This window comes from Lepisosteus platostomus, chromosome 14 (genome assembly GCF_059453375.1).
Source record: "Lepisosteus platostomus isolate fLepPlt1 chromosome 14, fLepPlt1.hap1, whole genome shotgun sequence".
Lineage (NCBI taxonomy): Eukaryota > Metazoa > Chordata > Actinopteri > Semionotiformes > Lepisosteidae > Lepisosteus > Lepisosteus platostomus.
This window is the reverse complement of record NC_142624.1, coordinates 73,725-96,739: the sequence shown is the minus strand read 5'-3', so window position 1 is coordinate 96,739 and position 23,015 is coordinate 73,725. Positions and strand designations below refer to the sequence as shown.

The 23,015-nt window shown below is 44.6% G+C and overlaps 3 long non-coding RNA genes across 7 annotated transcripts; 2 read left to right on the top strand and 1 right to left on the bottom strand.

Annotated features, from left to right (window-relative positions):
- Positions 1-935: 935 nt before the first annotated feature.
- Positions 936-6,358, top strand: LOC148648477 (uncharacterized). Of its 2 annotated transcripts, XR_015926408.1 has the most exons (5): positions 936-3,140; positions 3,700-3,803; positions 4,097-4,164; positions 5,270-5,371; positions 6,257-6,358. It is a non-coding gene; the product is annotated as an uncharacterized LOC148648477 (long non-coding RNA). The 2 variants fall into 2 exon arrangements; XR_015926407.1 differs by lacking the exons at positions 936-3,140; positions 3,700-3,803 and having other exon boundaries at positions 3,810-4,164.
- An 853-nt stretch (positions 6,359-7,211) lies between these two features.
- Positions 7,212-10,248, bottom strand: LOC148648476 (uncharacterized). Its single transcript, XR_015926406.1, has 2 exons — positions 10,112-10,248; positions 7,212-7,713 (listed from the first exon to the last, which is right to left on the bottom strand). It is a non-coding gene; the product is annotated as an uncharacterized LOC148648476 (long non-coding RNA).
- Positions 10,249-11,704: 1,456 nt separating this feature from the next.
- LOC148648475 (uncharacterized) lies at positions 11,705-22,689 on the top strand. Of its 4 annotated transcripts, XR_015926402.1 has the most exons (5): positions 19,160-19,530; positions 20,031-20,134; positions 20,428-20,495; positions 21,601-21,702; positions 22,588-22,689. It is a non-coding gene; the product is annotated as an uncharacterized LOC148648475 (long non-coding RNA). The 4 variants fall into 4 exon arrangements; XR_015926401.1 differs by having other exon boundaries at positions 19,160-20,134; XR_015926400.1 differs by lacking the exons at positions 19,160-19,530; positions 20,031-20,134; positions 20,428-20,495 and adding an exon at positions 11,705-12,515.
- The last annotated feature ends 326 nt before the right edge of the window (positions 22,690-23,015 follow it).

The window sequence follows — 23,015 nt, the reverse complement described above, 5'->3', positions numbered from 1 at the left end:
ATTTAACCAGACAATAATTTAAGCAATTATTCATTCAAGAGAAGCAGCAGGACGAGTAAAGTGCCCCTCTGATGGCCGGTCAGTGGAATTAAACTGGAAAATTTCTTAGAAATGATTATTCTTACAATGATGTGCCAATGGCGCCGCTTGGTGGTCATTCAGCAAAATTTCACCGAAAGTTTTTTTTAATTAAAATACCGTTAGTAATGTTCGTATTAATAAGTTATTTTAATTTTAAAAATATTTAAGCATTTTCAACAGCAAAGAATACATTGCATTGCAAACAAGAGTAATGAATGAATGTATGTACATGGATACAAAATACAAAATAAATACAATAAACCAAAAATGAAAATGACGTTCAAAAGGCGCGAGTCGATGACGTCAGAAGGAAGTCGCCCACGGGGCGTATGGGTAATGTAGTTTCTGTAGTTCTCTGGCCCGCACTGCCCACGTGTTTCGGTGATTTGATTGAACATCAGAATTAATTATATTGTACCATTTCAGCGTGTTTGTCGTGTCATGGATTTCTATGACTGACTTATGGGTTCTCTTGTGTGTCATGTTTATTTTAGTGGGTGGCAGTGCTGGGGCCCTGAACTGTAATCATTCGTGTTTAGTATTTGTTACTGTGACCCTCCTGGGAGGAGGGGACCTTTGTAAGATTCCTGTCCTGGCAAGCAGCAGGTGAGAGTTTGCTGTCCAATTACACCTCCGCTACCTCATTTCACCTCTTTCACCAGCCTGTAAAGGGGGTTGTGATAGTATGGGGTCTTTCTCTTTAACAACCTCAAACCGCAGGAAAGAAATGCTTCATTTATAAGATTGAAATATAACCAGAAAGTATAAAAATAGCTATTTGTGTGTATCATGTCAGAAATATTTCATGTCTAAATTCTTTATTTTAAAAGAATTTAGAAGAGAAATATGATTAATAAGGCAGTAGAATCCATTTAAACTGTCATTTTCCTGTTTAGGTTGGAAAGTTTAATTTGATCAAGTCCACTTGAGTGCCTAAGCAACTGTTTGGGTAGTTTGGCTGGTGTGGTGGTGCTCTCCAAATACCTGATCCAAACGGACAGAGAGACAAAGTGAGAAAGAAAAGGTGTAAATAACAGACATATCATATGCAGAATACAGTAATGTGCTGTTCAGCACAGTGACCTAGAGTGAAGATGGAAATCAGTCATTCTAGTGCTCTCAATGGTTTTCCATTACAAACGGACCAGGGCTTCCTGAGACACAGGCAGTTGGAGTTATATAGAGTTGGAGGTTGTTTTCACGGCACCAGCCGACTAAAGCAGAGACCTCCTTCCACTCCAGAATTTTTTTTTTATTTGGGTGGGATCATCTGGAGTCTTGATTCCTTTCACGGAGTCAGCAGTAGATACACAGCTGTTAGCATAGGAGGAGTACAGAAGAGGTGACAGCAGTGCTGGGGACCCTCTGGCACAACCAGAGGTGTGAAATTGAAATTGTTTGGAAGGAATGGGAAGCTAAAGGCAGAGTCACAATCTCTGATTCATGTAATCAAAACAGTACGTTCTTTCCTCGGGCAGCTTCGTTAGAACATTTTAAATAGATGTAAAAGTGTATTTACAGGCTATATCAGCCCTTATCTTTATTTACCTGGTTTAATCTTTTTTTCAGAAGTGTAAATATATTATACTATGTAGCCCTGATGGAATTATTGATGTGCTATAAATATACTCTTGTTTGTATTGTATCTATTTTTATTGCTACAATAAAAAGTTAAAAAGAACTGCACTTTCGGGAAATGTCCACCGGGCGGCGACAGAGATACACGAGTCTATGGCGGCGAGTCCAATAGCGCCTCCGTACAGATCCTCGTTGTGCAGAGATTGAAAATCAATACAGATGATAACTGTGACGTTTGTGACAGCAACTCTGAAAGATAACGTAAAGAAGGAAACTAATATTGACATTACTTTTAAAGAAGTTAAATAATACTACATTTTAAAGCTATTGAAAGTAATATGAAAATATCGTTTGTATTTAAAAAAAATATGATACTTCCACGATATAATAATTAACGAAATGCTGTGAGAGGAGACCCATGTTTAAACACTTTAAAACGGATGTAAATGCGTCTGTACAGACAATTTGAAACATGTACGGACCTCATCTGCTTTTGTTTACTATTAAACAAGATTACTTGTTTAATCTTTTTCCATAACATGTACATGTTTTATCGTATGTACCCCTGACTATACTCTGTGTTATATGTATTCTTGTTTTTATGGCATGTATTGTTGTTATAATTAAAAATAAAAAGACGCGACTCGATTACGTCAAAAGGAAGTCGCCACAGGGCTTGTGGGAAATGTAGTCTCTATAGTGCTCTGGACTGCGCTCCACACGTGTTCCGCAGATTTGATTGAGCATCAGAATTAATTATACAATGTCAGTGTATTTACCGTGTCGCGGATTTCTATGTCTGTCTTACAAGACGGACTCGGCAGGAGCTGTTTCTTGCTCTCCGGAGTGAAGCTGCTCTGGGAAGAGACGAGCAAATCTTTAGACTCTTTGTAAATGAGACATCATGACAGCTGTGCCGACCTGCTCTTTATTGACCTGTTGAACCTGTTTGTGTAAAGAGCAGGAGTCTTGTGTACCCCTGATTGTGTTATGTGTACTCTAGTGTGTTTGCAGCGCTCGTCCTGCCTGGTTTATCAACTCGACACAGAAACAAAACCCACTGCCGTCGTGTCTGTGGGTTTCTGAGCTCTCTTGTCTTGTCTTGTTTGTCTCCTGTGTTTATTTTACTTTGTTAAATAAAACGTGGTTGCCGGGGCAACGGAGCTGCAGTAGTTGTTGCCGGAGCGGGTCTGACCTCCAGCAGGTCAACAGGCGGCTTTTTTAATCTAATCTCCGAGAAAAACAGAAACTTAAGAAACCTGAGTCTAAAAAGCGCTGGCTGGAGTATTTTGTGGAAGAAACGGTGACTCGCAGGCTGTGGGACAGGACTATCAGGGACACATCAGCGCTGGACACCAGCCTCACACCGCTGGGCTCACTGCGCCATGAGCGAGTCCGTCGGCGCCTCCTCCTGCTGGGGTGTGTTGCTGCAGGAGTGAGGAGTCTCCGGTCTCCGGTCGCGTCATGATCTGCAAGTGGAGGTGAGAGACGGCGGCGCAGTGGGTGGCAGCGCTGGGAGCCTGGATTTAGTTCCTGCGGTGCTGTCTGTGTGGAGTTTGCATGCTCTGCCCGTGTTCTCATGGGTCCTGTTCATGGGGTGCTGTCTGTGTGGAGTCTGCATGCTCTGCCCGTGTTCTCATGGGTCCTGTTCATGGGGTGCTGTCTGTGTGGAGTCTGCATGCTCAGCCCGTGTTCTCATGGGTCCTGTTCATGGGGTGCTGTCTGTGTGGAGTCTGCATGCTCTGCCCCTGTTCTCATGGGTCTGGTTTCCTGGGGTGCTGTCTGTGTGGATACCTGGTGAAGAGACCCAGTGAGTGTTTGTGTGGCCAGCTGCGTCAACTTCAATAAAACTGGCCTTTTGGTTTGTTTGAGTGCTGACTTGCTATGGTGTATTTTTTCTCTCTGTGAACAACACGTCCTACGGCCAACACTACCCACACAGGAGGTGTGTGCGTGACAGCTCCTCAGCTGCAGCAGGAGTCCAAGTGTGCACAGATTTCTTGTTGGGTTTTGTTGTTTGAAGTTTCTGTTTGTATGTAGGAAGCAATTGTGCCATCGCGTGGTCCGAGTTATAGCACGCGAGCAGAGCTCCCGAAGAGCGCCTGCCTCCTGCCCGATTCGACGGCTAAAATCATCACAGAACGGTGAGGAGCCTCTGACACAGCCCCCAGTACTGGGTGTGCAGAAAGAATCCTATTGTACAGTTTTGGTGTGAAATGGCCTCCAGTTCTTGTAACATGATGGGTTTCTCTGGACTGCAGTCCCAGTGCACTCCGCTTTGGATTTGCAGTGGTGTTTTCTACAATGGAAAACCCTTTGTTTGTACAGAATGGAAATGGCAGTCTGCATGTTTTAATAATCTAATGTGATCATGTACTACAGCTTAAACACTGAGCCAGGTGACGTTTGATTCTAAAAGATTTCTCTATCATTTCAGCGGCGCCTTGTCTGCGGCAGCCCGGCAGCTCCTCCTCCCTTCCAGCTGAGACTCTTCCCTCTCCAGAGGTGGGTTAGTGCTCTCAGGTCATCTTCTCTCACACAGCTGTGGGGCAGAAACGCTACTTCCACTGGGCAGAGAGCAGACGGGCAGTGGGAAGGGCAGCCCTGTGTTTGGGGATCAGGGCTGTCCCTGCTGAGGGATGCTTTCAGAGCCAAAGCAACTGGCTGGGTTATGAACTTTATGGTGTGATCCAAATAAGACATACAAAGACAGAGAATGAGAAAGAAATAGTATTGCATGTATCTGATCAAAACAGTCTCTTTCAGACAAAACAAATATTGAACAAAAACTTAGTTGCAACACACTGCACTACACTTTCTTCTAGGCTGACATTACTGATAGTTTGTGCTGTCTTCCTTTCAGTCTGCAGGGTGTGCATCTTTTTCCTCAGCTTCCTACACGAGGAATCAGTTTCTCCTGCCCTGGTTTCACTCCTTTATATCTCACAGTCTTCTGCAGCTCCTGGAGGCTGACGACATGTTTGCTGTTTCTGAAAAATTGCTGACTGGCTCATCAGCACAATTGCTGATTCAAAATCCTTTACTCACATGTTGCCTTAGCCTCTGTATCACAGAGATGTGTGCTTTTCTGGGTTGGGTAGATCGATAGTGTGCTTTTGCTCAGTTGCTCTGCTCAATGCGTGCTCTTTTAACTCCGGCTGGGTACGAGCACCTCACTCTCCACACGGCTTTCCAAGGCTCTGTCATCGTGTGTGAGGATGTTGTGTAGCTCGTGAAACAGTTCCCCCATTTGAGCCCTGGATTTACTGGGTACTTGAATACCTGAATCTTGCCGTCAGTCCTGATCACCTTGTTTTTGTTCTGCAAGGACAAGGCACCTCCCCAGCACTGAACACAAACTGATACTGGCGGGTTGATTGTGTTGTGGTGTGAGTTTGTGTCTGTGGGGGTGAGGTGTCCCCTGCAGCGCGAACAAACATGCAGACTCCACACAGACAGCACCCCTGGAATCAAACCCAGGGCCCCGGTGCTATGAGGCAGCGATGCTAACCACTGTGCCGCAGTATTGCCCCCTTTGAAAATGTCTGACTTCCGTTTAATTTGAGGTCACAAGCTTATAAATGGTCTCACAACGTTTGTTTCATCTCAGGTTTCTCTGACCAGTCCCAAGGACCTGTAGTCACTGACAGCTTCTGCAGTCTGACGGTTCATTTCAGTAGGCTGGAGGGATGGCGCAATTATCCTCAAATCAGTGAGTATTGTTTTGCTCTTGTAACATGAAACATCAAAGAGAAGTCAACAGACCATTCCGTGAAACTGTTCAGACTGGCCCGTGGTGATTTTCTGGGTCCTTTAGTAAGCTGACCGGGACTGTGTCATTGACACACTTTGTGAGAAGCCAGTCTATGTGTTTGCTCTTGTGATCATTCGTGAACGAATGTAAGAGAGGGAGAAGATTCGGCCCTGGAGTGATCCAGTTTTCTATTTAACAACCTCAAACTGCAGGAGAGAAATGCTTCATTTCTAAGATGGAAATATAATCAGAAAGTATAATTAGCCATTTGTGTATATCATGTCAAAAAATGTTTTATATATAAAAAGAATTTAGTAGAGACATTTGCTTAATAAGGCAGTAGAATAAATGTTGTGATGCTGGTGTGATGGTGCTCTCCAACAAACTGATACAAATGGACAGAGAGACAAAGTGAGAAAGAAAATGTGTACATAACAGACATATATGCAGAATACAATACAGTGCTGTAAAGTACAGTACCCTAGAGTGAAGATGGAAATCATTCATTCTGGTGCAGAAGAAGTGAATCTGCTCTCAATGGTTTTCCTGTACAATTGGAACACGTTGTGAATTCTACATAATTCACAGGAAACAAAATAAACAACTCATTCACTCCCCTGCTGTCCGTGACCCAGGGCTCAGTAATCATTTCACTACTGAAGATCATGCAGTTTTTAATGCTTTTCATTTTAACATCCTACTTGTTAATATTTCCTCTTAGATGAGAATATTCTCTTCGGCGTGTCTTTACAACTCTTCTCTTATTGCTCCTCTTGTCAGTAACCCGGTGTGAAAGCTCTCTCTGTCGGAATCAATGTCTTACCTCTCCGTCTTGTGTTTCAGGTCTCCTCTGGCTGCTGACCCTGCCGTCAGGACAGAACACATCCCGCACTGACCACACTGCTGGGTTTACTGTACGTGACAATAAAGAGCTTGAGCAACACATCTAATGTGATCTCTGCACGCTTCCCGAGGAGGGTCCAGCAACGTTCTATATAGTGCACATCACCATCGGGATGAAAAACAAAAATCCCCAGTGGGAGTCCAGTCTTTCCCTGCTACGCAAATTGCTTTTCGTTAGGTGAGGTCGCAAGTTCTTATTGGAGAATGTTGTACAGTTTCTTAATGCAATAGGGCGAGTAAGACTGAAGTTCCCCCCGTGTTGGCCGATCAGTGGAACGAAACTGAAAAAAGCTCCTTGAAACTGTGATTCATACACTTATACACTGGCTCAGCATGGTGCTCACCTGCTGTCCTTGGGTGTCTGCTGAAATTTGATTTTTTTTCAGGAGCACTGTGACCCAGAGCTCAATAATCATTTCAGCTACTGAAGATCATTCAGTTTTTAATGCTTTTCATTTGAACATCCTACTTGTTAGTATTTCCTCTTAGGTGAGAGGTACTTTTCTGGTACTTTTCTGGGTCTTAGTTGAGTGAGCTTTATTAGAATAATTGAACAATACTTTCACCTCCACATAACACTCATAGATTTTTCAAGGGTTAAATATGGGAGCCACGTTTCTTACATGTTTCCTTTTGTAAGTTGATTCACAAAGCTTTCACCGCCTCCACTCCAGTGAATCACTTTGTTTAGCAAGTGATCAGGTGGAACAGTTTAATTTCTTCCTGCAAATAATGCCTTTTCCTTTTTCATCCCATTCAAGTCTCCGTCCTAGTTAGAGTCATTGTGATGTAGAACGGCAGTGGTCCAGTTGAAAGGTTCAAGGTTTCACTGTGTTTTAGAGTGCAGATAAAGAAGATAATAGGAGAGGAAACTGGAAAAGCCGTGACTCTGTCATTCCATTCAATTCAATTTATTTTCATATAGCGCCTTTCACAACAAGGTTGCCCCAAGGCGCTTAACAATGCAGGTAAATATACATTTTGTGAATACAGAACTGAAGACAATGGAGGAAAGGAACCAAAGACTCAGTAAGGAGAATAAAATCCTCTAGGGGTCCAAGGTCAACTGGCTGCCCAACCCCTTTGGGCATGCTAACATTATATCATTAAAAAAAAAGAAAGAAATGAATGCGGGTATTAATCCATCCATCCATCACGTTATCTGTATGTCAGTACCCCATGCAGGTCTCTGCAGACCAGCAGAATCCTCCCAAACGACAGCTGTATCCATGATGCCCCTCTTGGATCCATGGCACTGATGCAGCATTCAACTCACATGGTGCCCAGCCCATGACAGACAGTATTTCTCCTCTGCAGCATCCCTGCGAGGCAGGACAGGTGCCTGACCTCTGAGAGCCTTGTAAGTAAGTAGAAGGAGTTTGAAGTCCGCCCTGTACCTGAGAGGAAGCCAATGAAGAGAGAGAAGTATGGGGGTTATGTGGTCATTCTTTCTGCTCCAAGTAACAATTCTAGCTGCAGCATTCTGTAAGTATTCAAACTCTTTGCTGTGACAAATCTAACGTACTTTAGGCAGACAAAACGACCTTAAAAAGCCACATGATTTTTAAGTAGTCCGTCTGTGTGTAGTAACAGTGGTTCACATTATTTCAGAACGTATACTCCCATCTCTGTAACTTTCCTCAGTCAGCTAGTGAACATTCTGTATTTACACCACGAATGCACTACTTTGTCTCGCGCGCGGTCACACTGGCCGTCCACAGGCACGGGCAGGAGCAGGGAACACGAGGCCGCTCTGTAGTGCCCCTGTGGCTCTCCAGCAGAGGGGAGCACTTTGCTCAACAGCCCTGAGCCAAAGGACCCAGTGATAAAGCTGAAAATCTGGCAAGTCCCCCAGTCTCCCTGGGGCGCTGAAGAGGATTTCATCTGATGCTGAGGTTCCTGTAACTCAACACAAAATTGAACACGGCGAGTTATGAGTTTGTGAAGAAGTGACAGCGGAACAATGTCAAACAGGAAGTTAACCTACAGGAAAGAATGAATTGAATCTCTGATATTCAAGCACGCAGTGTGACATCCACTGTCTATTCAAATCTACTCTGCAAGTCTTACAATTCTTTTTCATACACTGTCTCCTGGTTATTGTTTTGTGAGTGCTTGAACTGTTTCTCAGTAGAAATAAGACCGATAACTCACTGCTTCAGGATGCACACTATCGTCGATGAAACCTGTGGTGTAAGCAAGCGAAAAGAGACAGATCCTTCTAAAACACAGAGGCCATCGGGAGGGCAGAAACACTCTGCAACAGGTAGGAGCTGTGGAGCCGTGATTCCCCCGAGCCAGAGCCCTCGTCCTCCCTCGACAGCGAACTGAGCTCCAGCGACTGGAGCAGCTACCTGCCGTCGTGGGACCTCCTGCAGATTGGGAACGGGTAAGGCAATTCGACACGAGCCCACTCCTCTTCCCACTGCTTACACCCCTATAACAAATAGTTTCAGGGTATTATTCAAGTACAGGATAAAGAGATGACAGGTGTTCCCAATTGGCTGAGGATACAACTCTCATTCTGAGAAAGCACACAGAGGTGGACAAAGCAATTAAATGCGTATACAAGTCATTTCCTCTGTTTCTGGTCTTTCTTTACATATCAGAAAAGTGAACTGGTGGCTGTTGGAAAGTGTCTGCTCCGTACGTAATATACATGTAAAAGATGTGATTAAATATCTTGGTATTAAGATTTTCAAAAAGGTGATTTTGTGATTTGATGTTCTCTACCTTAGTAAAATAAAAAAAAAACTTTATTCATGGTTGCTATTTGTCAAACACGGGCAGAAGGAGGCCTAAATGCTACAGGGTTTAGAGCATCTAATACCGATACCGACAGTATTATTTACAAAATTAAGCAAAGTAGGTGATGTATGTTTCCCTAATTTAATCATTCAGGAACTAGGTATTGATGCTTTTAAGAAACTAACAGTAGCCCATCAGAAACTATGGAAGAATTTACAACCTTTATTAGACTACAAGGAAAACAATTTAGTTATACTTGTACTAATAAATACTTCAGATCCCTCTCGCAATCTCACAATATCTTGTCAAACTATTTTGGAGCACCTCTTTGGGGAAAGTGAGTGGAATCAAACATGACTATTGTCAAACAGATTTTGTATGAATAATAAGGTTAAGGCGTCAGTACAAAATTGTACATTGAATCGACCCGGTAAAGATACACAGTGTGCATAGATTTAAAAGTAATATAGATGATAATTGTCTATCTCAAAGCAGCCCATAAACCTTACGTTTGATTTTGTTTTTTCTGTTGTTAAAACACTCTGAACAGATCGGTAAAATGGTGTAAAGAAGGCTTCTAATTCTGACATTTCCTGTAGACAAATTGATGTTATTTTACTGCTCAATACTGCTGAACCGAATCTAAAATATAATGTATCATTGGCTTAATCATTATACTTGCTCGTTATTAGATGTAGAAATAGCCTAAAGATGAGAAATAATCGAAAATTGAATAATTAGACCGTATGTCGTAGTAGCAGAGTGTACTTCTCGCCTACTTGATGTGGTCGAGCAACTCCACAATCGCCATACAATCCGTCCGTTCTCATGCTCTGACTTTCAGGTTGGGCAGTGGAATGGATTCCAGGGCAAACTCGTTCTTGTTTGATTATCCGTGTGAAAACTCGCCCAATATAACAGGTAAACTCATGCACTGAAATGATGCGCTTCCAAATTAAAGCGACACGCATTTGAATAATTCAAAATACACACGAGGGAACGTCTCCAAACCATGTCTAAGTATCACAACATGAAAGCTGTGCGTACCTTATCTTTATTTGACTGTATAATGTACTCCGGTGATCTGTAACGTAGTCTTGCGTGCATCGTAAAGGATCCGGACTTCCGGCTACGGAAAACCCGGAGTGGATCGGCCTTTGCACCGGACCCGGACTTCCGGCTACGGAAAACCCGGAGTGGATCGGCCTTTGCACCGGACCCGGACTTCCGGCTACGGAAAACCCGGAGTGGATCGGCCACTCCACTGGATCCGGACTGCCGGCTACGGAAAACCCGGAGTGGATCGGCCTTCCACTGGATCCGGACTGCCGGCTACGGAAAACCCGGAGTGGATCGGCCTTCCACTGGATCCGGACTGCCGGCTACGGAAAACCCGGAGTGGATCGGCCTTCCACTGGATCCGGACTGTGAGCAGCTTTTGTCCAATCGGCGCTGAGATTTCAGCAGGAGGCGGGAGACAGGCTCTTGTCCAGTCACACAGCTTCAGTCCCGGGACTTTTCCGAATTCCGGCGGGCGGTGACACTTCCGAGAAATGTCCACTGGGTGGCGACAGAGATACACGGAGCTGAGTCTCAAAGCGCTATCGGAAAGACTTGAAATCGGAAATACATTTGTTACGTTTTAATCCCATTGAAAAGGAAGATGAAAATATCGTTTGTATTTTAAAACATTATTATACTTGCGCAACATAATTATTAAGGGAATGGTGTGAGAGGAGACCGTGTTTGAACAGTTTAAGACGGATGTAAAGACATTTTATTTCAGAATGTCTTTCTGAAATGTGTCTGTTTCTGTGTTGAAAGAACGTTGAAGCATGGACGGGCCTTATCTGCATTTACCTTGTTGAATCTTTTTTTCCATAAAATGTACATGTATTATTGCATGTACCCTGACAATACGACTGGTACGTTACGTTTTCTTGTAGTTTTTGGTCTCATAAAAAATACAAAAGTATGAGTCGATGACGTCAAAATGGTGTCGCCCACAGGGCTTATGGGTAATGTAGTCTCTGTAGTTCACTGGGCTGCCCTGCCCATGTGTTTCGCTGATTTCATTGAACATTAGAATGAATTATATTGATACAATTTCAGCGTATTTATCGTGTCTTGTATTTCTTTGTCTCTCTTATGTGTTCCCTTGTGTGTATGTTTTCTTGTATTTCACTTGTCTGCGGCGCTGGTTAATCGACCCGGCACATAAAGCAAACCCACTGTCCTCGTGTTTCTTAGCTCCCGTCGTGTTTGCAAACTTTTCTCCTGTGTTTATTTTACTTTGTCAATAAAACGTGGTTGCCGGGGAAACGGTGCTGCAGAAGTTGTTGCGAGCTGACCTCTAGGAGGTAAACAGTCGGCTTTTGTAATCTAATCAGCGAGCAAAGCAGAAACGTTAGTCTAAAAAGCGCTGGCTGGAGTATTTTGTGGACATTATGCAGAAGAAAAGGAAGAAACGGTGAGTCGCAGGCTGTCGGTAAATATCAGCGCTGGACACCAGCCTCACACCGCTGGGCTCACTGCACCATGAGCGAGTCCGTCGGCGCCTCCTCCTGCTGGGGTGTGTTGCTGCAGGAGTGAGGAGTCTCCGGTCTCCGGTCGCGTCCTGATCTGCAAGTGGAGGTGAGAGACGGCGGCGCAGTGGGTGGCAGCGCTGGGAGCCTGGATTTAGTTCCTGGGGTGCTGTCTGTGTGGAGTTTGCATGCTCTGCTCATGTTCTCGTGGCTCCAGTTTTCTGGGGTGCTGTGTGTGTGGAGTTTGCATGCTCTCCTTATGTTCTCGTGGGTCTAGTTCCTGGGGTGCAAAATTCTGTTTATTTCACAAGACGGACCCGGGCAGCAGCATGTGTCTGCAGCGCTCATCCTGCCTGCATGTTTGCAAACTTTTCTCCTGTATTTATTTTACTTTGTTAAATAAAACGTGGTTGCTGGGGAAACGGTGCTGCAGAAGTTGTTTCGATCTGACCTCCGGGAGGGAGACAGCTGGCAAAGCCGAAACTTCTAAAGTCTAAAAGGCGCTGGCTGGAGTATTTTGTGGACATTTCGCAGAAGAAAACTAAGGAGTCTCCGGTCGGGTCCTGATCTGCATGTGGAAGTGAAAGGCTGAGAGACGGCGCACATGCTCTGCACATGTTCTCATGTGTCTGGTTTCCTGGAGTGCAGTCTGTGTGGAGTTTGCATGCTCTGCTCATGTTCTCAAGGGTTTCCTGCCGCTTCTGCAGTCCAGTGTTGGTGAGTCTGTCGGGTTGATTGTGTTGTGGTGTGAGTGTGCCCTAAAGGGGGTTTTAATAGTATGGGGTTTGTGTGTTCACTTGTATGCAGACCACTGGAGAGACCGGTTGTTTTTTGCCAGGCAGACTAATGGCTGCATATTCAATTCCAGCTACTGATGTTGCCAAACCAGCAAGTGGGACAGTGTTTGAAAACCCTTTCAATGAAAGGTTTGTAGAACAGTGTTGCTATTGTTCTGTTTAATTCGAGGTCACCAAGCTTATAAATGGTCTCACAACGTTTGTCTCTTTTCAGGTTTCTCCGACCCAGAGAGTGAACAAAGAAGTGATAAGGGCCCATAACACCTAAGCTCGGCACTCTCACACTCTTCAGCCACACGAGCTTCCTCCCGGTAAAATACTGGGCAAGCCCCTTTCTGACAGGGACAGTGGAAAACCCCCTGAGGGAGATGGGCTGAGGGGAGGAATAAAACCATCTGAGCCGGAACGGAGCGGGCTCCCGATTCCCACCAGACCTGGGAGACGACACAGGCAGCACAAGGGAAGCTGCGGAGCGCGAGTTCGCGGAGGCAAGGACCGATTGACGACCACGGGAGACAGTGGCATCGGAACAGAGGTACTGTACAGAGACTTTTAAAACCTGAAGGCAAGGAGCGAGAAACCGGCCCGGCTAGCCGCTCCAAACTGAGGGGAATGGAATACAGTTCGCGGGAGGATTTCTAGTGGAACCTGAACGGAGTCTGGGGAAATGGGACCGGCCTCTCGTTCACTGGGGCCATCAAAGACTTTACAGGTACGAAGAAGAATCGTTCGAGTGGCCACTCTTCGGTACTTGACAGAAAAGACTGCCGTCCCTCTGGATTCATTATGACCCTTGGAAGGACCTTTTGTTGCTGCTGTTTTTGTTGTGTCTTTGGCTGATGGTGAATGTGGATAGAAAATAAAAAGGTCACTTATACGATACACATGCTTGTCGCTGGCCTGTGTGGGCATTGGTGGATCTGGGAGATCAACAGAACCTGTTGCATTGCTAGGTGCCGTAGTCGTATATGAGGCAGGAAATAATTCTTGTTTGAGGGGTCACCTCACTCTGACACGAACGTGTTGGGAAGACGCGCCAGTTCTGACGTTAGTGCGACGGGTCTGTAGGCATTAAGGCAGGTTCTTGTGTCCTTTTTTGGAACAGGAACAATAACAGAAGATTTGAAGCAGTCTGGCACTGTGCACTGGGACAATGATTGCTTAAAAATGTCTGTAAAGATTGGAGCGAGTTGGCCAGCACAGGGCTGTAGTGTGGCTGGAGATACACAGTCAGGTCCTGCTGCCTTTTTACAGTTTTACACATCCTGCTGCCTTTTTACAGCCTTAACACATCCTGTTCTTTGCTTCACAGGGCATTCTCAAGGCTTGTTAACAGCGTCAAGTCTTCGTGAGAGATTGAGTGTGAGTGGGTGTGGCACTCCAGTTGAGTGGGGGACAATAGCTCATCCCCAGGATGTGAATTATTTGGACGAGTTGCGAGACTGCCATGGACAAGGTCGTTGGAGATCCTTTGTGTTTCAGGCCTGCTGTAAAATGTGTTAATCTGGTAGAGAGTGATCAAGATGTATCTGAGGGGATTTTCTTTTGTAATTGGTAACAGTTTGGAGACCTTTCCAGACAGATAAACAGTCTTTGTTAGCAAACAGTTGTTCCAGCTGTGGACAGGAGGGGAAACAAAAGGTAGAGAACACTATTTTTAGAGAAATGGTCCTAAAGGAACAAAGCATAGTGTAGGATGCCACTAGTTTAAGTCTTAACAGCACTGCGTGAGAGGAGACTCCAGTGTCTATTTGTTCCGAGGGATCCTCAGAAAGGTCAAAAGGTTGCAAACAGATAGGAGACTGGTTTTATGCCTGAAGCTTAGCTAGAGGAACATAACATTGCTGGAATGCTGAGAGGGGAGGTTATCAGAGCCTAATGTTATTGCGAAAAATGGCAACTAGGTATAGACGATCTGCTGATTGTCTGTCCTGTGAATTGTTAAGGGTTTCATGTATTTGTGTGTCCAAGTAGTCCGGACTGCTGTGCTATGTGTTGTTTGTCTTTTGAATTTTCTGTTTTACACCTATTGTATCCATAGTGGTACGGGCCAAATCCTATTTAAAGGGTGTTGCGAGCACTGGGGTTTGTTGGGAGTGGTGAGTTAGGAGTCTGGAAATGAGAGCAAGGTGCGAGTGGATATGATAAAAAGATTGTTCCTTTATTTTGTTTCTGATACCTGGTGAAGAGACGCAGTGAGTGTTTGAGTGGCCAGCTGTGTCAACTTCAATAAAACTGGCCTTTTGGTTTGTTTGAGTGCTGACTTGCTATGGTGTATTTTTTCTCTCTGTGAACAACAGGTCCTACGGCCAACACTACCCACACAGGAGGTGTGTGCGTGACAGCTCCTCGGCTGAAGCAGGAGTCCAAGTGTGCACAGATTTCTTGTTGGGGTTTGTTGTTTGAAGTTTCTGTTTGTATGTAGGAAGCAATTGTGCCATCGCGTGGTCCGAGTTATAGCACGGGACGAGAGCTCCCGAAGTGCGCCTGCCTCCTGCCCGATTCGACGTCTAAAATCATCACAGAACGAGAGGAGCCAACAGGAATGCAAGTCTCTTCTGGTGAGGAGCCTCCGACACAGCCCCCAGTACTGGGTGTGCAGAAAGAATCCTGTTCTACAGTTGTGGTGCGAAATGGCCTCCAGTCCTTGTCAAATGCTGGGTTTCTCTGGACTGCAGTCCCCTCCGCATTTGGATGATTGTGATTGGTGTTGCTGTAGCTGTGCTGTCCTGAGACTGACTGGTGTCAACACCAGCTGTACTCTGGGATCAGCAGGGCCTAGTGGTGGTATGAATTGTGGCCTCTGTTTCTCAGGTGTAACAAGTGTCTGATTACTCTGTTCTGTATGTTTATCAATAGTGGGTACTGGCCTAATTCAGCCCTGCACTCGCTGTTAGCTGTTTTTCTCTGCGCAAGGCGGATGTTTCTACAGATTGACAGTCCTGCTCCAGCAATGCCAGGCTCTGCTGTTCTGGGTCCAGATGGGCTGGCAGTGCCCAGGTGTGAATGTGATGGGATGTGTGGCGGTTTGGTAGGAAGCCAGTCTGACTCTAATGCGGGACATTGTGCTCAGTAAGGAGGGCCGGTTATCAGATATTCAAGTTACGACAGAGTTCCTTCCCCAGGTTACTGTTCACACTGAAGCTCCGGTACCTGTCGGGGTCGAGTCTGTCTCCATTCTTACGGACGGGAGTGATCAGTCCTTGATTCCCGGCCTCAGGGAAACAGCCGGCCGTCAGGACGAGGTTGAGGAGTTTGAGCAGGCTTTGCTGCAGGTCTGAGCTGCAGTTGGGTCAAGCGTTGTTGACTGTGTCTTGGCTACAGGCCTTTCGTGGTCTGAGAGTTGTCTGTTTGTGTATGTGCTTATCTTCTTTAGGGTGTGCATGTAGTGTCTAACCATCTCACAGTATCTGAGGCGCAGTTCAGAGTGGTGTGGTGTTGTTTTAGTTCTGGTAGTTCTCTTCAGTTGTTTCTGCACTCTGTATCAAACCATTTGATATTGTTTCTGAGTGTGTTTCATATGAATGTAGTCATTTTGATTTTAAGGCTAGTTTCTCAAAAACATGGTTTAAATTTATGCCCGATTTGTTGGTTTGATTCAGAGCGTTTTGAAATGTAAGGGATCAAGTAATGTAAGGGTTTATTTGCTGCTGAAAAGAGAAGAAAGAAAAAAAAAGAAATGAGACAATTAGCTTGTAATGAGTTTATAACAACAGTAATTAGATTCCTGCAAGCACTCTTTTCATTGTCCAACAACTGAAAGCTTTTAGGTATAAAGGAAGGGTCCTCTAATATTTGATGTGTGAGATTGTCGTTCTATTGGAGATGTTAGTGAGTCTGAGGATTCGTGTTAATATGACAATACTGCTACTACTATTAATAATACAGCATGGCAAGACTTCTTTCAGTCATTTCCCACCCCTCCACCTCAGTGAATCACACATGTTAAACTTCCATCTCGGGTTCCAGATCAGACATGAGCAATCCTATATTACAAATACTTAGCACCAAGCAATTTAACCAGACAATAATTTAAGCAATTATTCATTCAAGAGAAGCAGCAGGACGAGTAAAGTGCCCCTCTGATGGCCGGTCAGTGGAATTAAACTGGAAAATTTCTTAGAAATGATTATTCTTACAATGATGTGCCAATGGCGCCGCTTGGTGGTCATTCAGCAAAATTTCACCGAAAGTTTTTTTTAATTAAAATACCGTTAGTAATGTTCGTATTAATAAGTTATTTTAATTTTAAAAATATTTAAGCATTTTCAACAGCAAAGAATACATTGCATTGCAAACAAGAGTAATGAATGAATGTATGTACATGGATACAAAATACAAAATAAATACAATAAACCAAAAATGAAAATGACGTTCAAAAGGCGCGAGTCGATGACGTCAGAAGGAAGTCGCCCACGGGGCGTATGGGTAATGTAGTTTCTGTAGTTCTCTGGCCCGCACTGCCCACGTGTTTCGGTGATTTGATTGAACATCAGAATTAATTATATTGTACCATTTCAGCGTGTTTGTCGTGTCATGGATTTCTATGACTGACTTATGGGTTCTCTTGTGTGTCATGTTTATTTTAGTGGGTGGCAGTGCTGGGGCCCTGAACTGTAATCATTCGTGTTTAGTATTTGTTACTGTGACCCTCCTGGGAGGAGGGGACCTTTGTAAGATTCCTGTCCTGGCAAGCAGCAGGTGAGAGTTTGCTGTCCAATTACACCTCCGCTACCTCATTTCACCTCTTTCACCAGCCTGTAAAGGGGGTTGTGATAGTATGGGGTCTTTCTCTTTAACAACCTCAAACCGCAGGAAAGAAATGCTTCATTTATAAGATTGAAATATAACCAGAAAGTATAAAAATAGCTATTTGTGTGTATCATGTCAGAAATATTTGTTTTTATTTTAAAAGAATTTAGAAGAGAAATATGATTAATAAGGCAGTAGAATCCATTTAAACTGTCATTTTCCTGTTTAGGTTGGAAAGTTTAATTTGATCAAGTCCACTTGAGTGCCTAAGCAACTGTTTGGGTAGTTTGGCTGGTGTGGTGGTGCTCTCCAAATACCTGATCCAAACGGACAGAGAGACAAAGTGAGAAAGAAAAGGTGTAAATAACAGACATATCATATGCAGAATACAGTAATGTGCTGTTCAGCACAGTGACCTAGAGTGAAGATGGAAATCAGTCATTCTAGTGCTCTCAATGGTTTTCCATTACAAACGGACCAGGGCTTCCTGAGACACAGGCAGTTGGAGTTATATAGAGTTGGAGGTTGTTTTCACGGCACCAGCCGACTAAAGCAGAGACCTCCTTCCACTCCAGAATTTTTTTTTTATTTGGGTGGGATCATCTGGAGTCTTGATTCCTTTCACGGAGTCAGCAGTAGATACACAGCTGTTAGCATAGGAGGAGTACAGAAGAGGTGACAGCAGTGCTGGGGACCCTCTGGCACAACCAGAGGTGTGAAATTGAAATTGTTTGGAAGGAATGGGAAGCTAAAGGCAGAGTCACAATCTCTGATTCATGTAATCAAAACAGTACGTTCTTTCCTCGGGCAGCTTCGTTAGAACATTTTAAATAGATGTAAAAGTGTATTTACAGGCTATATCAGCCCTTATCTTTATTTACCTGGTTTAATCTTTTTTTCAGAAGTGTAAATATATTATACTATGTAGCCCTGATGGAATTATTGATGTGCTATAAATATACTCTTGTTTGTATTGTATCTATTTTTATTGCTACAATAAAAAGTTAAAAAGAACTGCACTTTCGGGAAATGTCCACCGGGCGGCGACAGAGATACACGAGTCTATGGCGGCGAGTCCAATAGCGCCTCCGTACAGATCCTCGTTGTGCAGAGATTGAAAATCAATACAGATGATAACTGTGACGTTTGTGACAGCAACTCTGAAAGATAACGTAAAGAAGGAAACTAATATTGACATTACTTTTAAAGAAGTTAAATAATACTACATTTTAAAGCTATTGAAAGTAATATGAAAATATCGTTTGTATTTAAAAAAAATATGATACTTCCACGATATAATAATTAACGAAATGCTGTGAGAGGAGACCCATGTTTAAACACTTTAAAACGGATGTAAATGCGTCTGTACAGACAATTTGAAACATGTACGGACCTCATCTGCTTTTGTTTACTATTAAACAAGATTACTTGTTTAATCTTTTTCCATAACATGTACATGTTTTATCGTATGTACCCCTGACTATACTCTGTGTTATATGTATTCTTGTTTTTATGGCATGTATTGTTGTTATAATTAAAAATAAAAAGACGCGACTCGATTACGTCAAAAGGAAGTCGCCACAGGGCTTGTGGGAAATGTAGTCTCTATAGTGCTCTGGACTGCGCTCCACACGTGTTCCGCAGATTTGATTGAGCATCAGAATTAATTATACAATGTCAGTGTATTTACCGTGTCGCGGATTTCTATGTCTGTCTTACAAGACGGACTCGGCAGGAGCTGTTTCTTGCTCTCCGGAGTGAAGCTGCTCTGGGAAGAGACGAGCAAATCTTTAGACTCTTTGTAAATGAGACATCATGACAGCTGTGCCGACCTGCTCTTTATTGACCTGTTGAACCTGTTTGTGTAAAGAGCAGGAGTCTTGTGTACCCCTGATTGTGTTATGTGTACTCTAGTGTGTTTGCAGCGCTCGTCCTGCCTGGTTTATCAACTCGACACAGAAACAAAACCCACTGCCGTCGTGTCTGTGGGTTTCTGAGCTCTCTTGTCTTGTCTTGTTTGTCTCCTGTGTTTATTTTACTTTGTTAAATAAAACGTGGTTGCCGGGGCAACGGAGCTGCAGTAGTTGTTGCCGGAGCGGGTCTGACCTCCAGCAGGTCAACAGGCGGCTTTTTTAATCTAATCTCCGAGAGAAACAGAAACTTAAGAAACCTGAGTCTAAAAAGCGCTGGCTGGAGTATTTTGTGGAAGAAACGGTGACTCGCAGGCTGTGGGACAGGACTATCAGGGACACATCAGCGCTGGACACCAGCCTCACACCGCTGGGCTCACTGCGCCATGAGCGAGTCCGTCGGCGCCTCCTCCTGCTGGGGTGTGTTGCTGCAGGAGTGAGGAGTCTCCGGTCTCCGGTCGCGTCATGATCTGCAAGTGGAGGTGAGAGACGGCGGCGCAGTGGGTGGCAGCGCTGGGAGCCTGGATTTAGTTCCTGCGGTGCTGTCTGTGTGGAGTTTGCATGCTCTGCCCGTGTTCTCATGGGTCCTGTTCATGGGGTGCTGTCTGTGTGGAGTCTGCATGCTCTGCCCGTGTTCTCATGGGTCCTGTTCATGGGGTGCTGTCTGTGTGGAGTCTGCATGCTCTGCCCCTGTTCTCATGGGTCTGGTTTCCTGGGGTGCTGTCTGTGTGGATACCTGGTGAAGAGACCCAGTGAGTGTTTGTGTGGCCAGCTGCGTCAACTTCAATAAAACTGGCCTTTTGGTTTGTTTGAGTGCTGACTTGCTATGGTGTATTTTTTCTCTCTGTGAACAACACGTCCTACGGCCAACACTACCCACACAGGAGGTGTGTGCGTGACAGCTCCTCAGCTGCAGCAGGAGTCCAAGTGTGCACAGATTTCTTGTTGGGTTTTGTTGTTTGAAGTTTCTGTTTGTATGTAGGAAGCAATTGTGCCATCGCGTGGTCCGAGTTATAGCACGCGAGCAGAGCTCCCGAAGAGCGCCTGCCTCCTGCCCGATTCGACGGCTAAAATCATCACAGAACGGTGAGGAGCCTCTGACACAGCCCCCAGTACTGGGTGTGCAGAAAGAATCCTATTGTACAGTTTTGGTGTGAAATGGCCTCCAGTTCTTGTAACATGATGGGTTTCTCTGGACTGCAGTCCCAGTGCACTCCGCTTTGGATTTGCAGTGGTGTTTTCTACAATGGAAAACCCTTTGTTTGTACAGAATGGAAATGGCAGTCTGCATGTTTTAATAATCTAATGTGATCATGTACTACAGCTTAAACACTGAGCCAGGTGACGTTTGATTCTAAAAGATTTCTCTATCATTTCAGCGGCGCCTTGTCTGCGGCAGCCCGGCAGCTCCTCCTCCCTTCCAGCTGAGACTCTTCCCTCTCCAGAGGTGGGTTAGTGCTCTCAGGTCATCTTCTCTCACACAGCTGTGGGGCAGAAACGCTACTTCCACTGGGCAGAGAGCAGACGGGCAGTGGGAAGGGCAGCCCTGTGTTTGGGGATCAGGGCTGTCCCTGCTGAGGGATGCTTTCAGAGCCAAAGCAACTGGCTGGGTTATGAACTTTATGGTGTGATCCAAATAAGACATACAAAGACAGAGAATGAGAAAGAAATAGTATTGCATGTATCTGATCAAAACAGTCTCTTTCAGACAAAACAAATATTGAACAAAAACTTAGTTGCAACACACTGCACTACACTTTCTTCTAGGCTGACATTACTGATAGTTTGTGCTGTCTTCCTTTCAGTCTGCAGGGTGTGCATCTTTTTCCTCAGCTTCCTACACGAGGAATCAGTTTCTCCTGCCCTGGTTTCACTCCTTTATATCTCACAGTCTTCTGCAGCTCCTGGAGGCTGACGACATGTTTGCTGTTTCTGAAAAATTGCTGACTGGCTCATCAGCACAATTGCTGATTCAAAATCCTTTACTCACATGTTGCCTTAGCCTCTGTATCACAGAGATGTGTGCTTTTCTGGGTTGGGTAGATCGATAGTGTGCTTTTGCTCAGTTGCTCTGCTCAATGCGTGCTCTTTTAACTCCGGCTGGGTACGAGCACCTCACTCTCCACACGGCTTTCCAAGGCTCTGTCATCGTGTGTGAGGATGTTGTGTAGCTCGTGAAACAGTTCCCCCATTTGAGCCCTGGATTTACTGGGTACTTGAATACCTGAATCTTGCCGTCAGTCCTGATCACCTTGTTTTTGTTCTGCAAGGACAAGGCACCTCCCCAGCACTGAACACAAACTGATACTGGCGGGTTGATTGTGTTGTGGTGTGAGTTTGTGTCTGTGGGGGTGAGGTGTCCCCTGCAGCGCGAACAAACATGCAGACTCCACACAGACAGCACCCCTGGAATCAAACCCAGGGCCCCGGTGCTATGAGGCAGCGATGCTAACCACTGTGCCGCAGTATTGCCCCCTTTGAAAATGTCTGACTTCCGTTTAATTTGAGGTCACAAGCTTATAAATGGTCTCACAACGTTTGTTTCATCTCAGGTTTCTCTGACCAGTCCCAAGGACCTGTAGTCACTGACAGCTTCTGCAGTCTGACGGTTCATTTCAGTAGGCTGGAGGGATGGCGCAATTATCCTCAAATCAGTGAGTATTGTTTTGCTCTTGTAACATGAAACATCAAAGAGAAGTCAACAGACCATTCCGTGAAACTGTTCAGACTGGCCCGTGGTGATTTTCTGGGTCCTTTAGTAAGCTGACCGGGACTGTGTCATTGACACACTTTGTGAGAAGCCAGTCTATGTGTTTGCTCTTGTGATCATTCGTGAACGAATGTAAGAGAGGGAGAAGATTCGGCCCTGGAGTGATCCAGTTTTCTATTTAACAACCTCAAACTGCAGGAGAGAAATGCTTCATTTCTAAGATGGAAATATAATCAGAAAGTATAATTAGCCATTTGTGTATATCATGTCAAAAAATGTTTTATATATAAAAAGAATTTAGTAGAGACATTTGCTTAATAAGGCAGTAGAATAAATGTTGTGATGCTGGTGTGATGGTGCTCTCCAACAAACTGATACAAATGGACAGAGAGACAAAGTGAGAAAGAAAATGTGTACATAACAGACATATATGCAGAATACAATACAGTGCTGTAAAGTACAGTACCCTAGAGTGAAGATGGAAATCATTCATTCTGGTGCAGAAGAAGTGAATCTGCTCTCAATGGTTTTCCTGTACAATTGGAACACGTTGTGAATTCTACATAATTCACAGGAAACAAAATAAACAACTCATTCACTCCCCTGCTGTCCGTGACCCAGGGCTCAGTAATCATTTCACTACTGAAGATCATGCAGTTTTTAATGCTTTTCATTTTAACATCCTACTTGTTAATATTTCCTCTTAGATGAGAATATTCTCTTCGGCGTGTCTTTACAACTCTTCTCTTATTGCTCCTCTTGCCAGTAACCCGGTGTGAAAGCTCTCTCTGTCGGAATCAATGTCTTACCTCTCCGTCTTGTGTTTCAGGTCTCCTCTGGCTGCTGACCCTGCCGTCAGGACAGAACACATCCCGCACTGACCACACTGCTGGGTTTACTGTATGTGACAATAAAGAGCTTGAGCAACACATCTAATGTGATCTCTGCACGCTTCCCGAGGAGCAGAGACGATAAGGTCTGTGTCCGTTCCCGAGTCTTTGCGAGAGGCCTGTTTAGTCTGTCACTGAGATGATTTTAGATGCCTGTGAGTCGTGCCCACTGAAAAATGAAATAGTGCAGCACAATGAGACTTCAAGCAAAGATCTCATTAGCCCCTTCTGTGAATTGGTGTCTCGCAAGAGATCTTCCATCTCTTTGAAAGTTTCACAGCTTTGACCTCTAGATTAGAAATGACACCAATTGCACATGGGTCCAGCAACGTTCTATATAGTGCACATCACCATCGGGATGAAAAAC